Source organism: Aulonocara stuartgranti (genome assembly GCF_965226115.1).
Source record: "Aulonocara stuartgranti genome assembly, chromosome: 15".
NCBI classification, from domain to species: Eukaryota; Metazoa; Chordata; class Actinopteri; order Cichliformes; family Cichlidae; genus Aulonocara; species Aulonocara stuartgranti.
Window position 1 is genome coordinate 23,083,842 of NC_138951.1, and position 26,123 is coordinate 23,109,964.

Here is a 26,123-nt window from a genome sequence, read left to right on the forward strand (position 1 = left end):
CTACCTACTGAGTAAACAGAATATAAATCAGTGCTTTTTGGGTGACGTCAAGAATGAGTAACTGGTTCCCATGCCAGAGCATGGAGTACAAGCAATCTGAAGCAGAGTCACAGAGATATATGTTGGTGTCTTGATGCAGGAAAACTAAGTGCCCAGAGGTAGTCCTGTCATAAATCCTGAGTTTCTTTCATGACTCATGTGGGAGATTTGTGTTTTACACTTTTTTTACTTGCTAATTTGTTATCTTTTAATGCCATTTTGACACAAAGACGTGGGAGAATTGAACTACTGACTTTCCAGTACTCTACCTCTTAAGCCACAGCCACCTCACTAATATAGAGGCATAAATCAACTAGCTCTCCAGAAGACAGATTTCAGCTGGTGATGGTAATCCCTATTAGATCCATCCATCCATTCATTTTCTTAACATCTTAACTAAGACTTGTAGGAGATCTATGTCAGCTCAGCCTAGCTGTCACTAGTCGAAAGGCGGAGTACATTCTGGACTGGTCACCAGTCCCTAACAGGGCTAACACAGGGAGACAGACCACCAAACACTCTAGCATCCACACCTACAGCCAACTTGGAATCACCTAACAAACATGTCTTTGGACTGGGAGGAAACCAAAGCACCCAGAGGAAACCCACACAGGTACAGGAGCGCAGGGAAAGCATCCAAACTCCACAAAGAAAGACCCAGCTGAGCAGAAAGTTTGAATTGGTGAGTTTCTTGCTGTGAGGCAGAAGGGCAAACTGTTGCACCACAGTGCTGCCCACCTGACCACCCTACCTCTAGGAAAACACAGTAAGGACCAGACCTAGCTGGTTAGCAGAATAAAATAAGACTGAGGGGATTGTCCGGTAGTAAATGATCCGAGTTACTGTCTGGAAAAAATAAAAACAAATGGCCACATATGCTTGGGTGGCTTGTGTTTTGCATCCTTTAATGACAGTAACCCTGCATACTGAAAATGAAACATTGTGCATGTGATTTTAATGATAATAGTTTAATGTTGGCACATGAAAATGAAAAATGTGCCCAAATCTGATGTTATCACTAATTTGACTGTTGAATCTAATTTAAAACGATTCACCTCTCCACTTTAATTCTTTTTGTTTTAACTTGTTACGGGGCTGCTCCAAATATACTTCAGGACAAACACGGACAACTTAGACAGCACTTCTGCGGTGTGGCTCTTGGGGGATTATATACTGGAATAATGCATGAATGTTCCAAACTCCCACAGTGCGAACATGATGTGGCATGACAATGCTGGAAAATGAGGGGTGTCAAAGCCTGCTGGGAACTGTAGTTGTTGAATGCAAAAGGTGTTTTTTGATGAATGACATGTTCAAGTGATGCGCTTTGAGCTGTGTATCCACCCCGCTCTGACAGTTGATGCTTCTTTTTTGTTTTCCTACTCTTCCCCTGCCTTTCTGCTCCTTTTCTCTTGCTCTATCTTCTTGGCGAGTGATCCTAACAAGGCGGATTATACATTTTCAGACTGAGAGCAATCCAGATATGATCAAGTATTTATGTAAGCTGCACTCTCACTGCTCAAATACATACAGAGCTCTCTCGACTCAACAGCTGTTTCATAACCAGCAGTCGCTACTCACTGTGTGTGTGTCTCTGTGTGTTACTGTATGCATGTGTGTGCACGTTAACAAGTCTGTGTGGTGTGATAGCTGATAGTCAACAATAAAGCACTGAATTATAAATGTGCAGTTAATGCTTAGGAGAGAACAGACATCTATCTGGCCTCGTTAGAGGAAGTGTGTGTGTATGTGTGCGTGGCCATATTTTTGCGCTTTCTGTTCCTTAAATATAAAAAAAAAAAACACTAATTGTTTGCCGCTTAATTGAAATGTAACTGCTAATCCAGCAGACTATGTAACTGTATTAATTAAAAGAAAAACACTCAGCGACTTGTGCTGAGTTAAACCGAACAAGGACTATTTATAGAGAGCAGGCCAGGCTGCACGTGTGCATAATTCATAAATCTTTATGTGTGCGTATATGTGTGTGTAGCAATACATAATACATAGTGTATACATCAGTGTTAAACCAGGCGCAGGCTGCAAAGTGCTGGGATTTACAAATATACTGCACTGCGTGAGGCACATACACACATACAGCGAGCGGAGGCTAGCCCATTGTGCTTGAATAATACCAAATGCATTGAAGTTTAGTATTCCCAGTGCACACCAGCATGGATTGTGGTTCCAGTGAGACACACATATAGAGTACAGTCAGATGTTTTCTGTCTATTTACCCGTTTGTGCATGTAGATTCTTCAGTTCCTGTGTGTTTGTATCCAGTATTTGCATATGTGTTTGTGTGGGGTTTTTCAAAATCTCTTTTCACTTGTAATGTGTTCTTTTGCTTTTATGTGGATTATTATGCTTCCCGTCTTTATATTCTCACACCTCCACTTGTGCTAATTTCTAGCTCCCTATTTTTGTTCTTGGACTCCTCTGGAGTACCTTTTATACTGTGTTTTTTATGCAGGCCCTCTGTTAATTCTTTGTCTGAATCTTTGCCGTTTTAGCTCCTGTCTCTTTAAAGCCTCTCTCTCCTTAAAAGTCACATTTTTTTTCTGATTGGTTGCCCCTCACGTCTCTTCCACAAACCAAACTCAATGCTTGTGGGCTTCCTTCTCTTGCCTTTGTGGAGGTTTCAAAAACAGCCTTTATACACACTAAAAAGTGTAATAATGTATTTTCCATTGAAAGGAAGCATCCATGGCTGCTTTCTGAGTTAGACTGACTGGTTTGCGGTGTTCTGAGCTGCAACACGGGCAGCACTGGAGATGATCATATAAGGAAATTCCCTCTAGCTGACATCAACCATGCTGAAATAAAAAAAAAAACATTGTAAGCTGACTGTTTAAAGCAAAGTAGTTTATTTTCTGACTAAAACAAGCCTCTTTTTTCTTATCCCTTAAAGCTGTCTTTCTTCTGATTGGCTGCCTCTCATAAACAGATGGTTTGAACAGCACAGATCTCAGTGCTTGAAATTTGTAATATCACCTCTTTGTGGATTTATTCAGAGCCAAAAGTAGGAAAACAGAGTTTGAAACTGTGCATTAATGCTTTACAGGGATCACTTGTACATAGCCCACATTATTTGAAACTTTGTTTAATGTGAACATCTAAAGTTGTAACTGTATGTGTGTAACAGAAAATAAGGAAATGCTCAGTAAGGAAGCTGTAAAAGTTTGTGTGTGTCTTATTGTGTGTTATATCATGATACAGTGTGTGAGTAAATGTCTAAACATCTTGGTTTTGGTGAAAAAGCAAATGCATGCTTCAAGGGAATACTCAGTGGCTGTTGGTTGGATTAAAAAACCACAGAGGTGCACATCACTTTGGATTCTGTCAGTCTGTCTAAGTCAGGTGTGATCGATGATGCTACAGAGTGCACGAGTTACTTTTGTAAAGCAGTTATAATGACGGCAGTGGTAGTTTTTTCTTTCTTCTGATCAGTTTCACATTTTTGCGTTTATACATTGTGCTTACAGCGCAGTCTGCGCTGAGATTTTGCGAAGTCTGGCTTTTTGGAAATTAAAATGTGGCAATGATGAGAAAGTGGTCATTTGTGCCTTATTTTGCATCCTCAAAATAAGTCTTCTATATGTAGGGACAGGAAGTTGGATGAGCTGTTTGGTGTCAGATTTGATGCATCTGGTCTTCTGCGTGCACTACAGCCAGTTGCACTTTTTGTAGTTCCTTTGCTCAGAAACGTTATTCTACTGCTATAAAATTGATTTTCCGCACTAATGCTGTCATTGTTAAAAGTGCATATGCTGGCCACCCCTTTCAAGTCTAAATATAAGCGTGCATTTAAGTTGCCTTCATATACTGTGTATTACATATTACAACACACTCTTCGTGTCCTTGCAAAAGTGCCATATGCGTTGGCCTGGCGCCTCCTCCCCCCCTGCTGGGGCCCTCCATCTATTTCTGGCTCTGCGTCATGCCTGGGCTTTACTCCTGTGGCAAGAGGAGTGTTTCTCTAGGGCTCCCACTCTGCTGTACACACACACATATACACACACACACAGAAAACGAGCGAGCGAGCGAGCGAGAGAGAGAGAGAGAGAGAGAGAGAGAGACTCACATACACATACACCTCCCGACTGAGACACGCTCACATGCCTGCCTGGTGAACGAGTGAGCGCACTCAGATGTAAACACACACAGTGGCAGACGGACAGAGCAGCGGATGGAGGCATGGATGAATGGGTGGCTGCTGACAAACTGGACTTCATATTGGGGGTTTGAACTTGTGTGTGCATGTGAGAGAAAGTGTGTGTATGCGTGAGAGAGAGAAGGAGACGGTCGGCCGGTTGGTCGGTGTGTCTGTTTCCGTGGCGATGGAAGGAGGGAGAGCGAAAACAGAGGAATGCTTTCGGTGATAGAAAAGGAGAGCCGGCCAGGTTGGTTCAAAGTCTGTCTGTCCATATCCAGGCTTCTTCTTCCTTTCCCTGCTCTCGTCTGCTTTGCCTTGCTTTCTTTTTCAGTCAAGTGGGTGCTTTCCTGTGAGTGTGTGTGTGTTTGTGTGAGATTGTGTTTGTGTGTAGCAACCAAGCAGGGGGGATGTCCTCGTCCGCGGCTGTGAATGACAGTGTGTTGTAATATGTGTGCAAGAAGGGTGACTATGACATAAAGTAGTTCATCATAAATATCTATCTATCTATCTGCCCCCCCCCCCCCCCTCTCTCTCTCTCTCTCTCTCGTCCTCTCCCTCCCAGGATGCTGTTAATGGACACACACACATATAAACTAGACAGCTGACTGTCTCACACAGCGGTGTCAGTTCCCTCCATTAACCGAGGGGTGCCACCACAACACACACGTACACACACCTAGTGTGCTTGTCCTCTTGAGCCTTGAGCACAGTGATTTACAAGAAAACAGGCTGAACTCTGTGTGTGTGTGTGTGTGTGTGTGTGTGTGTGTGTGTGTGTGTGTGTGTGTGTGTGCGTGCGCGTGCGCGCGCCTGTGTGTGTTTGTATTTATGTTTCATGTCTCCCTCGCTGCCGCTGGGACGTCCCTTGCATAACAAGTTACTCTAGTACACACAGCACAAACACACACTTGTATACACACACTGCCATTTGTCTGTCAGAGCAAAGAGGTGCGATTACAGTGACCTTGCTCTCCCCTGTTGGAGCTTTTTTTCTCCTTCTGGTTCTTTTCTATTAATGCCATTCTTTTTCTTTTATTTTCCTCTTTCTTCCACTAATACTTCTTGACAGTGTTCACTGTCTCATTACTTATTATTTTGCTTCTTCCCTTTTGCTACTACAAGTGGCATCACAGTATAACCTTAGAATGAGTTTTATTTTCATACATGTTATTTGACCTTCTTCTCTGGTTCACATCGTCGCCCTGTCTTTCTTCTCATCATCTGATTTTTGTACTTTGGAAAATATATTAAAGTATGCCTAGTCCAATTTAGCATGCCTCTTTTCCATATTTGTGTATAGGTGTGTTAAAAGGGTGGCTGCCCAAGTTAAAGTTTTGAAAAATGAGGTCAGTACGTGCACAAGTAATCCCTGGGAGGCAAAAGCTCAGTATTCAAACTGCTCTCAATGCTCAGTTTCAAATAGTTTTTTTCTGTTCTTCGCTGTGTATGACATCATAGAGAGAGGGAGGGGGGGGGGGGTCCCTAATATGGTCATTTCTATGTTCTATTTATGAGGGACAGCCCGTCAGAAGAAGACTTAGGCTTAAAGGAAGAGATGCTAAAACACCTTTGTTTAAGACAGTGGAACCGAGGACTTGCAGATACATACGGATTATTTTGAAGTGTGAGTCACGTAAAGTATAGAGACAAGAAAATAAGCATAACAGCTCCCATTTATGCTTTAAAAAATAGGTTTCTATTACACCATTTACATCCTACACAGTCTGAATTTAGTGACAGACAAAGACAGTTAAAAGGATGCAGTTGTGTGTCTAACTTTTTTGTTTTTTTTTCTAGAAAGACAGCCCGGTAAATACTGTAGCTGAAAAGACAAATAAAGTGACAGACAGACATAAACATGAGACGGGCTGTCAGACAGACAGAGATTGGGAACTAAGAAAGGAGACTGGCAGACAGATAGGAAGTCACTCGAAAACAGAGGCAGTCAGACGAGCTGGCAGTCAGACGGACAAGTAAACACATTGAAAAAGACAGACGGACAGACAGACAGGTAAACAAATGTACACGAGGACACACAGACAGAACGCCTGGCAGAAGAGGTTGAAAAAGAACTGTCTTGCTAACTCAGCCAAAAACAGCCAGACACTCAGACGTGCAGGCAAATTCTGAGACAGCCGTTTAGCACAAGCGATAAGGCTCCTATACAAATATGTATTTGACAGACAGTCGGACTGACTGATGGACAGAGTGACAGACAGAGCAGGCAGGCAGACCAAGAGATGATCAGTCCCTCCGGTCCTAAAGCGTAGGAAGTCTTGCCGCTCTGCCGCCAAGTGTGTTAAACCATTTTTCCATTCACAAATTCTCAGACAGTGAAGTGTGCTGCTTCTGCCCTGGTATGTGCACGTGTGTGTTTGCAGTTCACGTGTGCGTGTGTTTACGTGCATGAGCGGTGTGATGCTCCGGAGGCGGGTGAGTGGGTGAAGGCCACATTCAATTGCTTTTCTTCAGCACTGATAACACTGTTCATTTAAATGCATTTTGTTGCGAGTTGTGACTCTGAAGAGGAGAATTTTCTAAGACCTTGCTTCCCAGAAATGTGCCGTTATACAACTCAGTTTATTCACTTTAACCACATTGTTCCCCACATGAAGAGCTCACTGGGGTTATAAACTTTTAGTCATCGTATTACTGATGATGAATGCCTGTTAGTGAGGAAAGTCATATTTGTTTAAACTCATTTCCCACTAAAAACACAAATTCATATTGGAGCTGACATTTGCCCAGAGAATAGTGCAGTGTTTAAAAATTCTGAATGTTTTTGCTCTCCTTCCAGGTAGGCCTCTACTCATTTGCGTACGGTATGAAAATCATCCCGCAGAAACAGCTCGTCCACAGAGCGAATATCGAGCCTCACACACTGTGTGCTTTTATTTTTGGCCGTGTTGTGTGGCTGTTGCTTGGTAAAGTCTGTCTGGGACCGGAACTGCTTCTCTGAAAAAGATTCTGAAAAAGATTCTCTTCTCTACAGGAAATTAGGCTTTGACTAGTTTGAATGCACATACAGTGCCGGTGATGGAATCGGTAGCATGCAAAGTTAGGAAACAGCAGTTTGCAACACAGATGTCCTTAGTAACTTATGAAATGGTAATTTAAGAAATGGCAAATAGCTGAAAAAAATGTAAAATAAATCAAATTTCCAGGGTCAAGAAACAACATTCATACTCAACAACTAAAATATATTTTTATTTTATTACAGTTTGAGTTCACTCTTCCTACTGTTGACCATTACAGCTGTTGATTGTGGCACAAAGCTGAAGAGTAACTGCTAGTGAGCAACTCTGAAACACTTTTGATTAAATATTGGGGTAGCAGATCTTTACGTATAGGCAAGTGTGTGTGTGTAAAGGGGGGGGGGTAAAGCTGCAATCTTCCAATGACCAGCGGGGGCGACTCATACTGATGTCTATGAGATGATTACAGTACTACTCACTGGATCTGTGACTGCAGTAAATACTTTCCTGATGAATACCTAATTTCGAGTCTTTTTTCATACAGCACTTTTTTTTGGGTAACTAATACTTCTAGTTGCAGTAATACAGAAGGTCAGGCAGTTGATGTGGATGATATAAGGCAGTGGTGTTAAACATAGGCAGTCCAGCCTACTGGACGGCTTTGGAAAATGCGACAAAGTTAATAGATTTCAAATTTCAATTTTATTTATACTATATTTTCATAAGATTTACAGCCTTTCCTATTGATAGAGCACTCCCAGGCCCTGCACACTGAAAAAAAGGGATTGCCCATTTCTTGGAGTTATGTAAGCATCTTGTGTGTATTTAACACAATTGCCTCATGCTTTAAAGTTAAGTGTAACTATATAGTGTAGAAACTACATGATATGCAGAGAGGGTATATTAAACTGTTCATGTCATGTTCAGTGAAGTAAGTCAATAATATAGCAATGTTAAATCCTGCGACACTGCTTGTGATTTTGGCTCGCGCACTTTGGATCATGGTTTGAGGAAGGCATCCATCTCGTTCAAGTTGAGCAGCCGCCTCTACTTTTTTTCAGAATACCGAAAAAAAGGAAAATGGGTGGTTGTTACATTTACAAAAGTCTAACTTGTAATTTGAACAAAATAATTTCATGTTTCTATGGTGAACGTAATTAAATCATGTAGTATATGTATGAAATTCAACAACTTAATTTGATCTCATTGAGATGACATGATACAATCTAGTAAGAGTGGTTAGTTGAAATTCACAAGATCACACAACTAGAGGCAGACAACTACACACACCACGCGTATGCTGTCGCCATTTTTTGTGGTTGAACCTGTCAAGGACAAAAACGTAAAAATTGTGCATCAAGCCTTGATAAGCTATGTTAACCCTGGATTGGTGGCGTGGTCGTTAGTGCTGTTGCCCCACAGCAAGAAGCTCCTGGGTTCAAAGCCACAAGCTGGTTAGTTTGCACTGTGTTCTCTCCCACAGTGAAAAGCCATGCAGTTATTAGAGTAAGGTTAATTGGTGGAAATGGTTGTTTGTCTCTATGTGATACACTGGTGAGCTGTCTGGGGTGTACCCTGCCTCTTAACCTATCACTTTGGGGTTATGCCCCTGCAACCCAGATAAAGGGAGGAAGTTGTTGTAAATCCATTCCTTTGTTGAACAATATGTTAATATAAAGACAACATGTAGTATTTAAGTCACCAAGTAGTATTGAGCTAAAGGTTATTGAATAGTGTTGGAATAAAATGACAAAATTGTGAAGGATTAAAATATTCCAAGGGCTCAACTTACTTCATCTAAACATGTTTCAATCATGTTTTATCAACACAAAATGCACCAGTTTATTTAATATGAATAAGTTGTGTTGATTTAACATAGTTAAGTTTCTGCCAAAGCAAAACATCTGTGTGCAATCAATGTCCACTATTGAATCAAGTAAATCTAACATGCTCTTCATTTGCCATTCATACTAAACCAAAGTAATTAAGTAATACATAAAAAAAATTAAATGACAGAAAATTCACAAATTTTCTGTCTGTTTTGGGGGTTTTTTGTGAGTCCACAGAAGAAAAAGAACATTTTCTATGAATTAACAAAAATATATCATTTATGTGGCTCAAGATATAAGACAAGTTTGACATCCTGATGTAGGGCATGACTGCTAAGTCACTATGTCATTGTGTTAAGTTTCATAGTCGGCCCTCAGTGCCTGGTTTTATCGTCCTGAGACCTTGAGTCTTCATATAGCACTTTGTAATCCATTCTGCTCAACAGTGTTTTATACTTTGTTAAGCCGCATTAACTTTGTGGCGTTATGTCGTGAAATAAACCCACTGTCGTCACGAGGACATACTTTTTTTTATGTAACATATGCAATGAAATGTTAGAAGAGGTACCTTCATTTTTATATATTATTATCAGGTCCAACTAAGCTTGGAGAAATTAAAAATTTATCCCAAACGAGAGCTCAGGTGGTTAAAAAGCATCTCTTTGTGGCATTTTTTAAATTCATTCATTTTTTATTATAGTTTTATTTCAAAACCCAAGAAAAGAAAAGTTGACATCTTATTTTTCTTTCAGAGTAACATTGAGAGTAACTAAATGTAACAGAGTAACTAAATGTTTTGTTTAAAGGAACTGCATTTCCAGCCAATAAGACCAAATTAACCCCGTGAGGTCTGACCTACTTTGCCAGTCATTGGTTTGCTTGAATAATCTCAGCTTCATATGTACAGTGAAGTTAAATATATAATTTATATTTCAGGAAAACTTGCTATCAAAATAAGTTAAATGACTATAAAGACAAAAAGCATTAAGCCTTTCAGAGGTAAATAATAATGAACTTTGCTACTAAATCTGATGGTTAATGCTTCACATGATTAATTAAGAGTTACTACATTTATTATTCTGCCTTTTAATAAATATTGGGGCCCTACTTTTAATAGGTTAGCACATTGCTCAGACCTGTAACTGTGCTTTCCCCTTCAACCCCAAATCAACTGCAAAACTCATGTTTCCTTCTATTATCCTTAACACTCACTCTCTCACACACACACACATAGCAGGACAGGTGGCTGTATCACCTTGACGTCCAGTTTTACACCTCACTCTACAGTCATCTCTCTCTCTCTTGCTCTCTCTCTGCAGGTATAAGCCCCTTATACCTTCTGTGCTCCAAACACTGCCAGGACCACACACACACACACACACACACACACACACACACACACACACACACACACACACACACACACACACACACACACACGCACCCGCAGCAGGTAGTGGCAGCATATCATAGCCTCTGGTTGCCTGGCGAACAGAGTGTCATGATGGAGGGATGACAGGAAAGATGGTTGCACAGATGGAGGGAGGAAAAAGGGTTAGAGCGAAGGACAGATGAAACAGAAATAATACATGGAGGCTGGGAGGGGTGGAGGGATGTTGGTGGAGTGACAAAAGAAGGAAAATAACTACTGAGGGATTCCAGCTTGATGGAGGGAGAGATGGAAACATTGAAAGAGAGATGAGGGAAGAATAGAAGCAGAATGGAGGAATGAATGAGGTGGAGGAGTGTGTAACAGAGGTAAAAAAAAAGGTGATGAAGAGTTAGCAGATGATGGAAAGAGTGATTGATTAATGGGGGAAAGGAGAGATGAAAGAGAAGATGAAGTAGTATTAAAGAAGAACTGACAGAGGATAAGACGCAGGTGGGAGAAGGTGTTGATGGAGTGAAAAGGAAACATGATGAAAAGAGTGATGTGGAGCAGAGGGCAGAGAAATGAAGGATGGGGGTTAAAAGTCCACTTAAGTGAAGAAATGATAACTGAAAGAACGAAAGCTAATGGTTGATGATGGAGATGCTTTGTCATCAAATGTTTTCTGTTGCCTAACTTATCGTTTCAATGTTCAAAAATAATTTCCCCCAGGGATCAATAAAGTATTCTGATTCTGATTCTGATTCTGATTCTCAACTCCTCCATACTCCTTTTGTTTTCTCTCTGTTCTTGTCACCTCCCCCTGCTCTTTTCTTCTTACTTAATCTCTCCTTTGAACTCATGTTCTTTCCTTTATCTTTCTCTCCTTTTGGATCTTCCTTCTCTTGTTTCTCCCTCATCTACATTCCATTTATTTTTTGCTTTGTCCCCCTCTTTCCTTTGTCGGTTCCTTTTCTTTCCCATGCCTAGATTGCATCTCTTCAGGACTCTGCATTGTCACCTCTTTACACTAACTGTGCTGCACATTGCAGCAACATGTTCGAAAAGGCCCTCCTGACTTCCAAGGAATGGCCTTATGTTTCTGCCTCCCCTTCCTTCTCCGTCAAAACGAAAGAAAAACGATAAAGAGGCCCAGCGAGGACGTGGAAACTTAACTGTTTTCTCCCTGCCAAACTTCCCCTCTCTACCTCTCCCTCTTTCTTTCTGCTTTTCTTCCAAGGTGTTAAAGTAAGTGTGTTTGTGTGTGAGTGTGTGATGAAGGAAAAGAGCTGTGTATGTGTGTGCGGCTGGAATGTGGAGGCTCGTAAGTCACCTCTGATTTTCCACTCCCGCTGGGACACATCCCATTATCAGTTTTATATGAAACTAGGAAATTCCTCTGTGGTCTGTGTGTGTGTGTGTGTGTGTGTGTGTGTGTGTGTGTGTGTGTGTGTGTGTGTGTGTGTGTGTGTGTGTGCGTTAAATCTCAAGGAGCAGAGCTGCATGTTGCATATGTGTGTTTATGTGTTTTTGTCAGATTGGAGGTTACTGTATGTGTGTATCAGTGTGTGTGTGTGTGTGTGTGTGCAGTGTCTGCCTTTATAATGAGCAGCTTAAGAGTGGAATAAAAAGTGTTATTTTGCTTCTCTCTATACTTCTCTGTGTACTGCAGGACCACCATAAAATCCTAAAATACAGCGCCATACAGTACATCAGTATTCAGGTTCAAAGGGGCTCGTACAGAATTTGTGGATACTTGATTGGAAAATTTGATGGTCAAAACTTCATGTTCTTAATCTGGTGGGAATTAGAAACCAAAAAATTGTTGCTTTGCTAAGATGTTTAGACATTTTTCGGAAACTTTGCTTTTCTGCTCAGTCGGTTTAAATTGGAAGGATTAGACTGTTTTTGGCTGGGCAAGTAGGTATTTATCTTATTAGTGGCTCCTTGTCTGAGTGTACATAAAATACATGTGTTCTCTAGGTTAATACAAGCTATGATAGACACGTAACACCTTCTAAAAAATCAAATTGAATGTGAATATTTAAGTTTATGGAATAAATCTCCTTACAGTGATCGCTTAAGGGATCACTGTAAGGAGATTTATTGCATTTAACCTATCCTAAAGGTTGGGAGCAGTGGGCAGCTATCATACAGCGTCTGCAGCTGTAAGCTCATGCCCGGGTCAAGGGCACAGTGACAGTAGTTGCCAGGAGACACATGCAAACTCAACACAGAAGGGCTCTGGCTCAAATTCAAACCAAGGACTAGTTGCAGTAAGGCTAACTACCAAAACACTGTGCTGCCCCTATAGGAGCAGAATAGAAAAAAACTGAGTGCGGAAAAAATCTCTATAAAATAAAATATTATTTCCAATTTAATGTAAAAAAATATCATCAATGTTATTGGATCAGTCTAAGTAGAATACCAATGCGTATCTACCACTATTAGCATCACGTGTATGCATAACATGATTGTTTCCACATTTATCCACCTGGAATTCCAAAGTCAGCAAAATGAGTGCTTCAAGTCCCATAACGTCACTAATGGGGAAAATCAAACCAGAGGCCTGGTTACCTGTTCAGTGGTTTGGTTTACTTGGTGCCAAAAATCTAACTTCAAAATCACTTGTGGTGTCATTGATATGAAAAGTGGATACAACTACCAACAATGTAGCAACTTTAAGATAATCTTATGTTACTGCTAATTAATACTCTGACCGAGTGAGAGAAGCTGTGGCCGACTTGCACAATTTAAAAAAACAAAACAGAAAATAAAAATATCTGGTGAAATAGTCAGACGGGACAGCTTAAGCAGACACGAGAGGCCAAGAGCTAATTGGTTGATAGGCTGGAAAAACAAAAATTCAAACTTTTCGTTGTTGTTTCTAACAGCTTCTAATTATTATACGAAAAACTGAATGATATGTAGAAGGCATTTAGCCAGCTGACTGGACACTTGTTTTGAAGCAAACTTAATGAATTTCTTATTGCTGCCAGGCTGTTTCAGATTCCTTATTTGTGGGAGATGGATTGATTAGTGGGTGTTTTTTATGGGTGTTTTGTCACATTAATATAATAAAAGTAGGACACGTCTGGAAAGACTAGAATAATATCAGAGAAGAGGAATAAAGAGAATGGGGAAGAGATGAGAATAGAATCCAAACTGTTCCTAGCCCACAGGCCTATAACTTCCCATTCTGCACTCAGTGGAAAATCAACAAAGGAATATTCCACATCTCTTTTTTTCTCCTTGCCCTCTCCACCTTGATCTTTCCATCTTCCAGTTTGGAAGGAAGGTAGGAAAAGAAGCTGAATGAGAAGGATGTGATTAGCTGGATTTAATCTCTTGCTTTCACAAAGTCACATGGCTTTAAGGATTGTTTTTTACATCAACTTGGTTTTATTGGGCAGCATACTGAGCAGACTATCGGGAATGATGGGAAGAAAGCTGAAGATCTTTATCTGCCAGCCTAGGGCGGTTAAAAGATTCCAAAATTCACTTGCTTCTTTCCTCATTTTGGCAGCTGAATGTGCTACTTAGAGCAGAATCAAACTCCAGATGAGAGTTGGTTACCTGCCAAAACTGGCTGGTTCAGAAGCCAAGCCTACCAGACACAGGCACAAGTTGCCAGAGTTTGGCTGGTGGCTGGTGGTAGTTTCCCACCCTCCAGTCATGTATTCCAGATGTTGTGGATTTAAATCCAACTTGTGACCTTGTTTCATGTCATCCCCTCTCTCGCGCTCTCTCCTGAATTTTTTCCTTTCCCAGTCTTTCCTCATTCTTTCCACACTCAACGAGCAGTACTGTAAGTAAAATATTGAAACAATTTGAGTATGATCTCGTTTGTGGAATACAAAAAATGTATTTGGATGACCGAAAAAGAGAAGTTTGTTCACCTTAAACTGCATTGTTTTTAGTTCACACTCCTTGTATTCCTGGAAAAACCTACCAGTAGTGAGGGAAGAGCTTCTTTCCAGGTAACTCTTATTGAGATGACCTTGAAATAGACACCTGTCCCAAAGCAGCTTTGGTGTTGGCATTTCTCTCCGTGAGTTCTTATTAAAGGCTATGACTAATTACATTTTTAAAGAAACATGTATTTCGGGCTTTCCTTAGAACAAGAATCATTTTGGACCGTCCCTTTAAAAATATGATTGTTTTTTTGAAGAATTTCACGTTGTAAGTTAGTTGATGAATAGGAAATGAGTCACAGTGTTGTGCGGGGTGACATAATCCTTAATTACAATGTAAACACACACACACACACACAATGTTTGTATTATGATTTCCACATCCCACTGCCTCAAATGTGAACCAGTGCATCCATGGACTCTATCCAAAAAAGATAGTTAACATCACTCGCTGGTATGTGAAGTACTTTTTTGATCCCTTAGTCGAGCAATTCAACCATTGACCTCTTAGTTTTGAAACAAGACAAGAGGTTCTGACTGAGAGACAGATTACACCACAGATGACAGAGTGGTAAGCATACCCAGTTTATCATCAGTTTTAAGCTGAATGGGACCAAAATGTACAAAATGACCATCGGGTTGTAGAAAACAACACTTAAAGCTAGCAACCAAGGCCATAAACACCCCAGGAAGGTGTTTACCGAGTTCGTATATTGAGTGAGAAGTAGAGTGAAACTATTTTGACTTGCTTTTCTAATAACTCGCCCCCTGCTGGCTGTTAGAGAACATGGAGTGTGCAAGGCATTTCTGCACTGGCGTCACTGTTTTGATCCAATGGCCATTCCAATCAAGTTCATGAAACCAGTTGGGTGTCAGTCCACAACTAAACGCAACCCCTCAACAAATCCAATGTTCTCCTTTGTATGGCTAATGTGTGTTAAACGCTATGCCCACTGACCACCTTTCACACTTAAGAAAAGAGGCTCTTTGTTTGTTGAAGAACATTTGTTGGGTTTGTAAGGTCTCAGAAATACATATCTTTGTAAAAATTTGAGAAATATGGCAAACGCATTTCAAATCCTTGCTTGCTTCATTGTGTTTTTGTATCACTTAAAAATTAAATCTTGCATGCTACTTGAACTATATTTTTCTTGCTGACTCTAGAGAAATAATTCATGGGCTTTCCCTTTAAAGCCTATAGTGTCACACAACTTGCATCAACTTCATTTGCCTCCCGTAAGTGTGTTTATAGTCATACTAATGAGGTTAACCTGATTAAGACTACGGAATTTATATCACCCCTCCTTCACCCTGTTTATACATCTGTGTTTATGTGATAAGGTGCTTAAAATCTGCTTAACTTTATCTATTTTTAACCCATTTATAGCTGATTAATGATAAACTAATTGACACTTATTTGAATGTTAGTTTGTCATTTATTGAGGATAAAATCTAAGTTATCAATTGCTATGATTTGAGAAATTAAACAGAATACGACTGATCAGGCAAGATCATTAAATGCAGATTAACCAGTTGTAATAATATTTTTGGGGGGCAAAATGGCACAAAATGATTATTTCTAGAAGTGATGCAGCTGGTTTAAATATTATTTTCTGGCATTTTTGTGAGTCTGGAAGCATAATGAATGAATCCTCATCAGGTGTAGCAGTAGGCATGGTTTTACAATCAATAAGTGGAGCTGATCGGTTTCATGTTAGGCTCTCATGGAATCATTCACTGGACTCAGCCTAACAGGATTATGGCTAAAACATGCAGAGAGGCTGCGTTGTAGATTAAGTGTGATCATCTTGTTAGGAATTGTCCAATAAAAGAGACTCGATCCGGCGCAGCTGGTTGACTTTGTTTTCCTCGATGCATGCACACGGATGGAAACACACGAGTCAGCCTCGCCATGTGTGTGCGGTGTGTGTTTGCACGTGTGTTTTGACAGACATGAAACAGAAAAAACGTCGTCGTAATTTTTTCCCTGCCTCGCTCCTGGCAGACTGGAGCAAGAGGACGACTTGGAAAAATCTGATCTCCAAACACAGTGTGTGTGTGTGTGTGTGTGTGTGTGTGTGTGTGTGTGTGTGTGTGTGTGTGTGTGTGTGTGTGAGTGACACATATGACTGTACACTTTTCTCTCAGTGTATGTGTTTTGTTGTTTTCCATCTATTACGTTGTTGGTATGTGTTTGGATTTCTTTTGGTCTTTTCCGCTCTTGTTTGTGTGTAAATAGTATATGTGGTGTGTGTTTGCGTGCGCGCGCGTGTGTTTCCGTTCTCAGCCATATTTGAAACCATGTGGCACCGAGACGACAAATCAGATGAATAGAAGGAACTTTCCTGTCTGAGAGGTTTCTTTCTCTCCTCTCTTCCCCCTTATTACTCACTCCTTCCTCCTCTTTCTGTTCGCTACTTCCTGCTCCCCACTACCCCTCTTACCATGTCTCATTCTTTCTCTCGTCTCCCTTCTTTTCTTTCCTCTACACCCTTGTTTCTTTCTTGTTTACACATCTCTATTTTCCTCTGCCTGTCCCCTCCTCTTTCTTCTCTTTCTCCCTCTTTTTCTTTCTCCCCCACTGCCACCTCTGTCTTTACACCATCCTCCCGTCTCCCCTCAGTATTCTCTCTTGCTTCCTCTGTCTGGCCCTCCCTTTGCCACCTGTCTCCTCCATGTTTGTGCAGCAACCTCTTTCACCTCCTCCCGTTCTCCTTCTTCAGCTCTTCCTCTCCTCCTTTCTCGTGCTCTCTCTCTGTGCAGCTTTCTTTCACTCTGTTTGCCTAACCCCGCCCATCCATCTCTGTCGTTGTACTTACTCTTCTTATTATTTTTGGTACTTTTCTTTCAATCTTGTTCTCCCCCTCATCTTCTCAACCTCGACGTCTTTCCTTTTGTTTCACCTTCTTATCCCACTCCACATTTCTTTTTTTCACTATTGTCTTTCTCTCTACTCTTCCTCTTTTTCTAAGGTTTCTCCCCGCCTGTCTCCTCTCCTCCTCCTTTGTTCTCCAGCTCCTCTGCCTTTCTCCATTTTTTTCTTCCTCTCTCCCCATCTTATCTTGTCACCTTCTTACTTTTAATCTCTCTCTCACCCCGACTTTCATGGCTCTCTTTCTCTCTCTGTCCATCCAACACTATTTTTTCTTCCTCTCTTCTATTTTCTAGTGTGTCTTCCTGTTGTCTGGGTTTACAACACTAAAAAGGGTTAGGATTTCTTTTCTTCGCACCTCCTGTGACCACTTCCTCGACCGCATCCTGTTTATTTCCTGTTACTCCTGTGACTGGACTCTCTCAGAAAAATACACAAGACCCCCCCCCCCCACACACACACACACACACAGCAGCCTCTAATTGAATCTACAAGAATAAACTCTATAAAAAGACAAACTTAAAAACAGCACAGCAGGCATGAGCAGTATAAAGAGCCTTGATTTCACACCTGGAAATGCAAAAAAGGCAGACAGACCTTTTGGGCCCTTTGCTGATGCTACAGGATGTTTGTACAGCATTTGATAACTGAAACTTATTACACATTTTCATGGCTAACATGTTCTATGCATCATGGAAAAATATTGTTATCTTGTCACAGCTATTTTTGTTTGTTTGTTTTATGAATGATCTCACACTAATGATCGCTGTCATGTGTGTTTTCTCACAGGATGGCCACATAAGGACACTTTCTGTCGGGACTCCCATTGAAACCAGTCTGACAGAGCGCAGACCGAAAGGTAAGCCGTGCCGGCATCTCATCCTGATTTCATGACGGCCTTTTAGACGTTCCAAGGTTTTTTTTCTGGACAGTGGACTGTGCGGTTTGTGTTGCATAATGTGGGCTTTGTAGATGCGATGATGAGTTTTTCCTTTAATAAACACCGGTGTGAATCAGAGCAGTGTGTTTGGGCCAAAAATGTTCCTTAAAGGCTTTGTTTCCATCCACTTATCAAACCGTTCGTACGCAAACACATTTGAATAGTCAGGGTAATTCAGGTTTGTGTCTCTAACCTTTGGATTTTCCACGCAGCATGTTTAACATTTAATGCTGCATTTAGAAAGAACATAAATCCGCTTTAAAGGAAATTTCTTTGAGGAAAGAATTTTCAGTTTCACTGTTAACACCTGTATACAGTCAGACTGGAGGGACATTGCAAAGACTTTCCATTGTAAAACATTATTTTGTTATTTTGGCATTTGAAGTGACGATGACTGCTTAACCCTCTGAGGTCTAGGTAATTGTTGGTGATAACTATTCCTCACCCAACCATGACCATATGTTTTGGAGCAACGTGACACTGAATTGTACAGGGAAAAAAAAATATGAATAGTTTCTGAACAACTGATGAACTTTCAGGTTTGCATTTAGCCTCAAATCTCCCCGAATTAGAAGAGAAATACATACAATTCAAACTTAGGATCTTATTTTGAGAACATTTCCAATCACATGTCATTCTCCAGAAGACTGAAAGGGACTGAATATTGGAGCTTTGAGTTGTTGTTACAGCTTATGCAGAGGTTTGACCTTCACGTGGAGCTAACTTAAGTAGAAGCTGTGTGGGCAATCAGCCTCCTCTTTGGATGCCTCATCTGTAAATGTAACCCTTTCCCTTTGGAGGCCTACTTGGGCTAACCCTTGTTTCTCTTTTCTGAACTCAGCAGTTTCTTTCATATTTCAGAATTGTTAGAGAGATTGATCTCTGCCTATACATTTTACTAACGCTACTCTTGGAAAATTGCACAACCTATATATGCTGAGGTGTCAGATCTCGTCACTGAGGGTACTGGTGAGGTCGTTAAATGTCATCTTTAGGGGGGGAAGAGTTAAGATCATTGTTTTACTGCTGTGTTGAAAAATCCAACCACAAGTGTAGAAGCTCAACACTGTTGTGAATCTCATACTGACTGGCTCATCTCTGGCTTGAGCATGGAGTACATGCAAATCTATAAGTTGGCCAGTGAGAACTAACCGCAAGCCTTAAAATGTTGTGATTACAACCCTGGGTTTCCAAGCTGCGACACACTAATAGATACAGTTCTGCTTTCCTGTGGTCTCAGTGAAAATGCAGAATTGTATTCAGTCAGTTCAGATCAGCTTCCTGTTTGCCTTCTCTGCCTGTTGATGGCTAGTTGCCTTGTTTCTATTGGCCAAGCGAACATTCGTCACAGAGCGATCAACTTTCAACTTTCAATAGAATTTACATGAGATCTCTGAAGCTGCAGGCTGTGTTTGACGCAGCAGCAGACTACCACCGCCACTGGAAATACTGTGTTTCAGAGTGCAGCGGAGGTGGTTACATCCTGTCTGACTGCTTCACGATCCAGCGTCCTGCGTCTTGTGTGGACACGATGCCAATGCGCCGATTAGTTTGGGATCCGTGATTCTTCAGTTAAACAGCAATGCAGGGTGGTGCTGAACTTGTTGATGGATCTCTGTGAAAATATTAGCATGTTTTTACAGTTAATATTGCAAAACGAGTTATTCGAGTTTCTGTGCTCTTGTTGCCCTGGTTACACTGGTTTCTATGGTATTTATAGTATTTTTTGTCTTCTTTTCAAACTTTATTTCTGATTGTTACACTTTATTTTCTTTCTGATTACACATTATTTCTCTTATCTTATTGATAACCTTTGAATGTCTTTATGGATCATAATGTAGCGTTAGCTTTCTCAGGTTTTGTACCCTCCTGACCTGGTTGCACTTGTTTTCTAGTGTTTCTGATGTTTTTATGAGCGTGTGAAAAAAGGAAAATTCTTTTAATGTGAACCATTAGAGCTGCAGGAGAGGGCAGGATTACAATGTGACCACAAACAGAAAAGTCAAATATAAAACACACACACACACACACACACACACACACACACACACACACACACACACGCACATTCCAGGGAGCCAAATTACCATCACCCGAAGTAGCTGAAATGATTTTGGTTTGACACAGACACTGCGGTTGGCAGACAGAGAAAGTATTTTAGAAAGGTGTAAAATAATACGTTACCTGCCCCAACATGCTAACACACACATACACACACACACGCACACACACATGCACACAGACAGCATTCTAAACTTTGCCAGCACAAGATTAACAAGCCAAGACATGAACAGACACCATGAAAAACAAAACAAATCAGCACCACAGAAAATGTTGCAATGAGAAGATGTGCCATAGTTATGTCACAGCGAAGATGTGATGAAGTGTTTTCTGATAATTCAAACACAAACACACACAAACTCAGAGGCTTTCAGCAGCCTGCTGCGTGCCAAGGTTATGAAACAATTTGCATGCACACGCCTTTCAACACAATTCTTCTTTACGTCCATTCAAGCTGAGACCCAACTCTGGAAAGATAAAAATAGAACCTCGCTGACCTCCTCTTTCTCTCCCTCTCCGTCCCTCTATCTCCTTACTCCCTCCCCGCTTTTCTGTCTCTGCTCTGATATTGTTGCAGCTGTTTTGCCCCAGTTGAGTAATGCTTGCACTGTAACAAAAGCAAAAAGAGGTGTTCGGGGTCGAGGCTTCGAGGATTTTTTTTTTTACTCTCCCCAGTGGGAAATATGGCTTTCATCAACACAGTACTCGCTCACAATAATCCAAACATACAGAAACAAGAGATCAAATGACGCAACAGACAGTGATTCACCAGCAAAATGTGAGGCGAGAGTTTGTTTGGTGCAGTTTTGTTGCAAATTTGAGGTCCAGAGTGCAAAATAAACGGCAATGACAAACAATTTGAACTGGCTCAAATTACGGGTCACCGCAGTATTTAGATAGAACTAAACAGCAGAATAATTCAGGGGTAAATTCACCCACGCTCGGTTTATTGACAGGGAGTGAGGATGCAGTTGCCCCGACAACCTCCAGAGACGGCAAGTCAGGCATCCCGCTGCGCTGATATCAACTTCAGAATAAATCCAGTTTGTTTTCGCAGCCCCCATGCACAGCAACGACCTAAATGGAAATACATGTTTGCATGCGGACAGAGAGGGGAAATGCACGCGAAGCAAACAGGTGGCAGACATCTGGGATAGTGACTTTAAACTAGCTGTGAGTATTGAAAATATTAACTCGTAAAAAGCAGCAGATTGTTGTAGATTTAGAACAAGCGAGCATCTGCTGTCAATTAAGATCTGAGCAAACTTGACAGTGATGACAACAATGTTTAAGGCTACTCAGCCGAACATGCTGAGTAGCCCTAAAGAGGAGTTTACAGAGAGCAAGGAAAACAAGCAATGCGTCCTGTTTCCTTGAAAGGTCCAGGCCTTTTTAAGGGATGTAAATATCAGCTGGTTAAATGCCAAATTGAGAGACCGGGCACGGTGACTTCAAGGACAGAGGAGATGCGTGCCACTCTCGAGGTCAAAACGGACGTAATTAGATAATTAGATCCTGCTTGGGAACCCTGCAGGGTTATAAATGTACTCTGGCCAAGCCAGAATGACGAGGGGGAAAAAACGTGCAGGGCAGTATATTAAAATGATGATTAATTGACTGATTATTCCTTTGAGGTCTCATGAAGAGTAATTCTAAACCAAACTCCTGTCCATATATTTGTGAGAAAAATAAAAACGACTTCTTTGGAAAAATATAAATAGTGTCTCATGTGTTACTTGGAAAGATTTTTGAGGCCATAGGGTTCGAGTTACTTCCTACTATTGATGAGGACCTAGGCCTCGGAGACCTGAGTCATCCTCTTTGTCATGATCACTGTCGGCACATCTCCAAACACCTATCACAGATACCAGCGGTGGAAAGTATTTAAAGTGGTCCTGGGATGAATATTTTTATTGTTGGACAAATTTACAAAAGTAGTTTTGCATTATCTCGAGATCTGATTAATCAATTTTTATCTGTCCTAAACACGTTGTTTTATTTCACTTTGCTATGATTGGCTGTGGTTGTATAACATTGTGTCTATATTTCCATCTACATATGTGTCTCTGGGAAGAAGGGAACGTTTTCCTTTCAAAGATGCCACTAATTGTCTGTTTTAAAGCTTTTCAGAATGCACCTTTCTCACCCTTTTCGGCTGACTATGGCTCGTTGTTCCTTGATTTGACTGGTTAGCCTGTTGTGGGCTTTAAAGGACAGTCCAGTCTTATCTGAGAATTATTTTTAAAGCTCCAGCCCATTTTTCTGTTTCCATGCAAGACTTTCCAGGCATGCTAGCTTACAAAATCCATGTACTTTAATATCTACCATCTTCTAATACAAAGGAAAATATTGTACTTGTAATATTGTACACTGCTACAGTTACCAGTACAGGGTAATTACTTGGTAATCTTTTGTTTCACACGTATTTGTTATATTGCACAAAATAAAAATAAAATATTTGTGCCTTTTTGAGTGAGACTCAAGAGACTGAGTCTCGGAGTGCACTGCAGACAACTGTGGGATGCTTTAATTTGACTATTTCCCACTATAGCACCTTCTTGAGTCAGCTGTAACCTTCAGCATTTTGCTGAGCGCGCAGTAGCACAGGATGAATAATGGGCGAGGGTCAGTACTGTACAGCAGCCTTGTTGTACGCTATTAAACTGTATCAGCATACAACAGAAAGGTACAGTAATGGTGGTGGCACATATGTGGTGAATAAAAATGTGTAACTAGTCAAGCAGCACAGCCACATTTCATGAAAATCAGCTGGTTTACAGCAAAGTAGACATGACATCGCACCATTTCAGTTATTGGTCAATCAGAAATGATGTCATTGAGCCACTTCCTTATTCTGCGGTGATGAGGGAGTTTTCTGAAATCCAGAAATTTGTGATAAGAAGAAGTTACTGGATATGTAACTGGATGCTGGCGACACTGAAGTGGTTTCCACGAGGAGCGATTATCATTGCAGGTCAGAACTTTCTAAAAACGATCAGAACTTCAAGATCAGAAAAAGCTGCTAATAACTACATGTGTTAGAAATACATCTTTGAGTTTTCTTTTGACCAACTGGGGACTGGTCCAGGGTTTAGAGGGAATTGATAATTTTGCAGCTGACCCAGAAACACAGCACTGGGTGCGGGCCTAGAGGCTGGTTTGGTTTCTGTGTTAACGTGTAATGATAATAGCTTAGTGCCACTAAAATCACTTAAGCTTTGGGTTTGCACATCAGCAGAAAATTAAGTTTTTAAGTGTTTCATTTTTTCCATGAGGTAATGGATAATTTTGTAAATCTAGAAGATATTTATTCTCGTTTGCATGCAACAATGTGAGCATGTGCTCTTGCACTTCTTTCATCTTCATTTAAAACCCTGATTTGGTTTTACGTTTAAGGGTTAGAGGTCAGACGGTGAAGCTTGGGCATGTCACTGAGAGTCCTCGTGGGTATAGAAGAACACATGTGACAGGGTCTGAAAAGAAAGCTGCATCTGTTTCCTCTTCTCCACTGTTGCCCAGTTCGTGTGGTTGTATTTTGAAATGGGAAACTATAAAAAAAAAAACAGGTCTCTGAGTATTCAGTACCTTTGGTTATTTTTTTGAATATAATTCTGTTTGTGTTTCACTTTTTGTTTAATCTTTCTGTGTGTGTGTCTCTCCCCCTCTCCTCCCCCTCTGTTCAGTTAAATTCAAACATCCATCATTGGCACGGCTGTCACTACTATGTTGCCAAAGCAATAAAATACATAACAATCTGGGACTGTGTGTGTGTATGTGTGTTGGGTGTGTGTACATGTATTTCCCATCAGTCATGGTCATCCTTACCAAACCCTTTCCCAGAATCCACCACTGACTCATTTGAAGTAAACCTCGAGTCAGCTGTTTGACTTAAAGCTTACAGAGGAGACGTCTGTTATTCTGTCTAAATGTGCATGATGTTTGGTATGATCACGACTGGTCACACCTGTGGAGGTATTTGGATCCTGCAGAACTGGACCGGCTGGTTTTTTTAGCAGTTTTTTTTTTGGTTTTTTTTTGTTTTGTGCAGTTCATGTGTTTGTAATAAAATTGAATGAAGGAACAGCTTAGGTTTCCTTAAATGAGGGGAAAAAATGTCATGCTTTAATAAAAAATCCTGCCACATGCAAAATGTTTGTGGAAGATTTAAAAGAGGTTCTCTGGGGTGAGCATACATGTGATGACGTACAAATGGCCTTGACGACACCTGACAAGGGAAGCAGCTGGCAACGTCTCTCCGACCAGATATGATTAGTGGTTGTTGCTTAGTTCTTTCAGTGTGTTTACAGAGGGACCACATCAGTGGCACGTGTGGAAAATCCCAAATTATTCCCATGTAAATACCACACGGAAAGCTTCACATGTGATGATGCAGGGATCACAGCAGTGGCAGAGAGCGCTTGAAGCACTTTAATGAGTTTGTGATTCGGCAGAATCAGACGGAACTTGAATTAATGTGTTATTTTATGGTACCTGATAACACGTTTAAGCTGTAGGAAACATGTCTACAAGGATCCAGATTTGTGATGTAGCAGGCGATAGCTCGCTGTGATGTGTGGTGACAGGAAAAAATGGGAAAGCTGGTTGGAAATCTGATGTTTGCATCACAAAAATCACAATTACTCAAGTTTTACACAAGTACAGTTTTCCACTTCTGAATCCTAATCTACTTCATTACACATGAAAGAAAATATGATAAACTACGAAATTAGGATGTGATATTTATATGATTTGTATTCGAGCAGGCTCAAAATGCAGTTTAAAAATCACTGTCTATCACCTGAGGACACTTAAGCTTGTTTAATTTTTAATTTTTGCTTCATTTGGTACTTTCTTCTATTTCAATTCAATTTTTTGTATATAAAGTACAAAAAAACATCCGGGAGATCCAGGCTCAGGTCAGAGCACCAGGTCAAGACAAAAGGCAAGCGAGAGATTAATAACAACAAATGATTAAATGTAGAGTGGTGTATAAACAAAACCTAGGTCTTTTACAGTGTAACTAAAAGACGGTTCAGGATCCATCCCTGACTATAAGCTTCATCAAAAAGAAAGTTTTATGCCTAATTAAAAGTAGAAAATCCAAACTGGAAGCTGGTTCCACAGAAGAGGGGCCTGAAAGCTGAAGGCTCTGCCTCCAACAAATACTCTAGAAACCACAAGTAATCCTGCAGTCTGAAAGCAAAGAGCTCTAATGGAGTGATGCAGCACTGTGAGGTCTTTAAGATAAGGCTGGTTGTTCAAGCCTTTATATGTGAGGAGAAGGGTTTTTCAAGTAGAACGGTGCTCTTTCTGTCTTTGACGGAAATCAGGTGTCTCTGTACAAACTGAGCTGTCAGGGTCATGCAGGGTAAAGTGTATATTTCAGGTTAAGTTGTAATTAATGTCCATGTGAACCTTAACGTAAGCTAAAATGAAAACTAACTGAAACTAATGCTTCTGTTAATCTGCTTGTGGTAATACTTTGAATGGTCAGCTAGGCTAGAAAAGATGCAGGCAGTTTAAAATAATCAAGGAGCAGCGATAAATTTACTCTTTGCCTATTTTACTGTTAACACCACCTGGATGAAGAACAGTTGGTGCATACTGTTAGTGAGACTGGTTTCAGTGTTGGTCAGGAGTTTGTACTGTAATATGTTTCATTTCTTGGATCTTGCACCAATATGTCATCAATGTGAAAAGCTGCGGGCTTTGACATGTAAACCCAGCAGTCCCTTGCAAAGGTTGGGTATTTTATGCTAATACATTATATTATTATAAAAAGTACTAACTGCACAGGCTGTGAATGAACTGTACCTTAATTGCGATGTGTGCCCATCTTTACATACTACCTATGTGGGTGTGTGAGAGTGTGTATTGTTTAATGCGCGTACACACACGTTGGCACCGTCACCGCAGTGTGACGGCCACAGTTGTCGAGGGCTGGCTTCTCTGCACGATGGAGACAATC

At 40.7% G+C, this 26,123-nt stretch overlaps 1 protein-coding gene across 7 annotated transcripts in view; it reads left to right on the plus strand.

Moving 5' to 3' along the window:
* Positions 1 to 26,123, plus strand: part of hivep2a (HIVEP zinc finger 2a) — a 125,273-nt gene that overhangs the window by 45,715 nt on the left and 53,435 nt on the right. For 6 of the 7 annotated variants that reach the window (XM_082506165.1, XM_082506162.1, XM_082506167.1 and 3 more), the window contains one exon: positions 17,944 to 18,013. The gene's annotated coding sequence lies outside the window, so the exon portion shown is untranslated. Of the gene's footprint in view, positions 1 to 4,141; positions 4,443 to 17,943; positions 18,014 to 26,123 lie in introns of those variants that run through there. The other variant, XM_082506168.1, reaches the window with a different exon arrangement.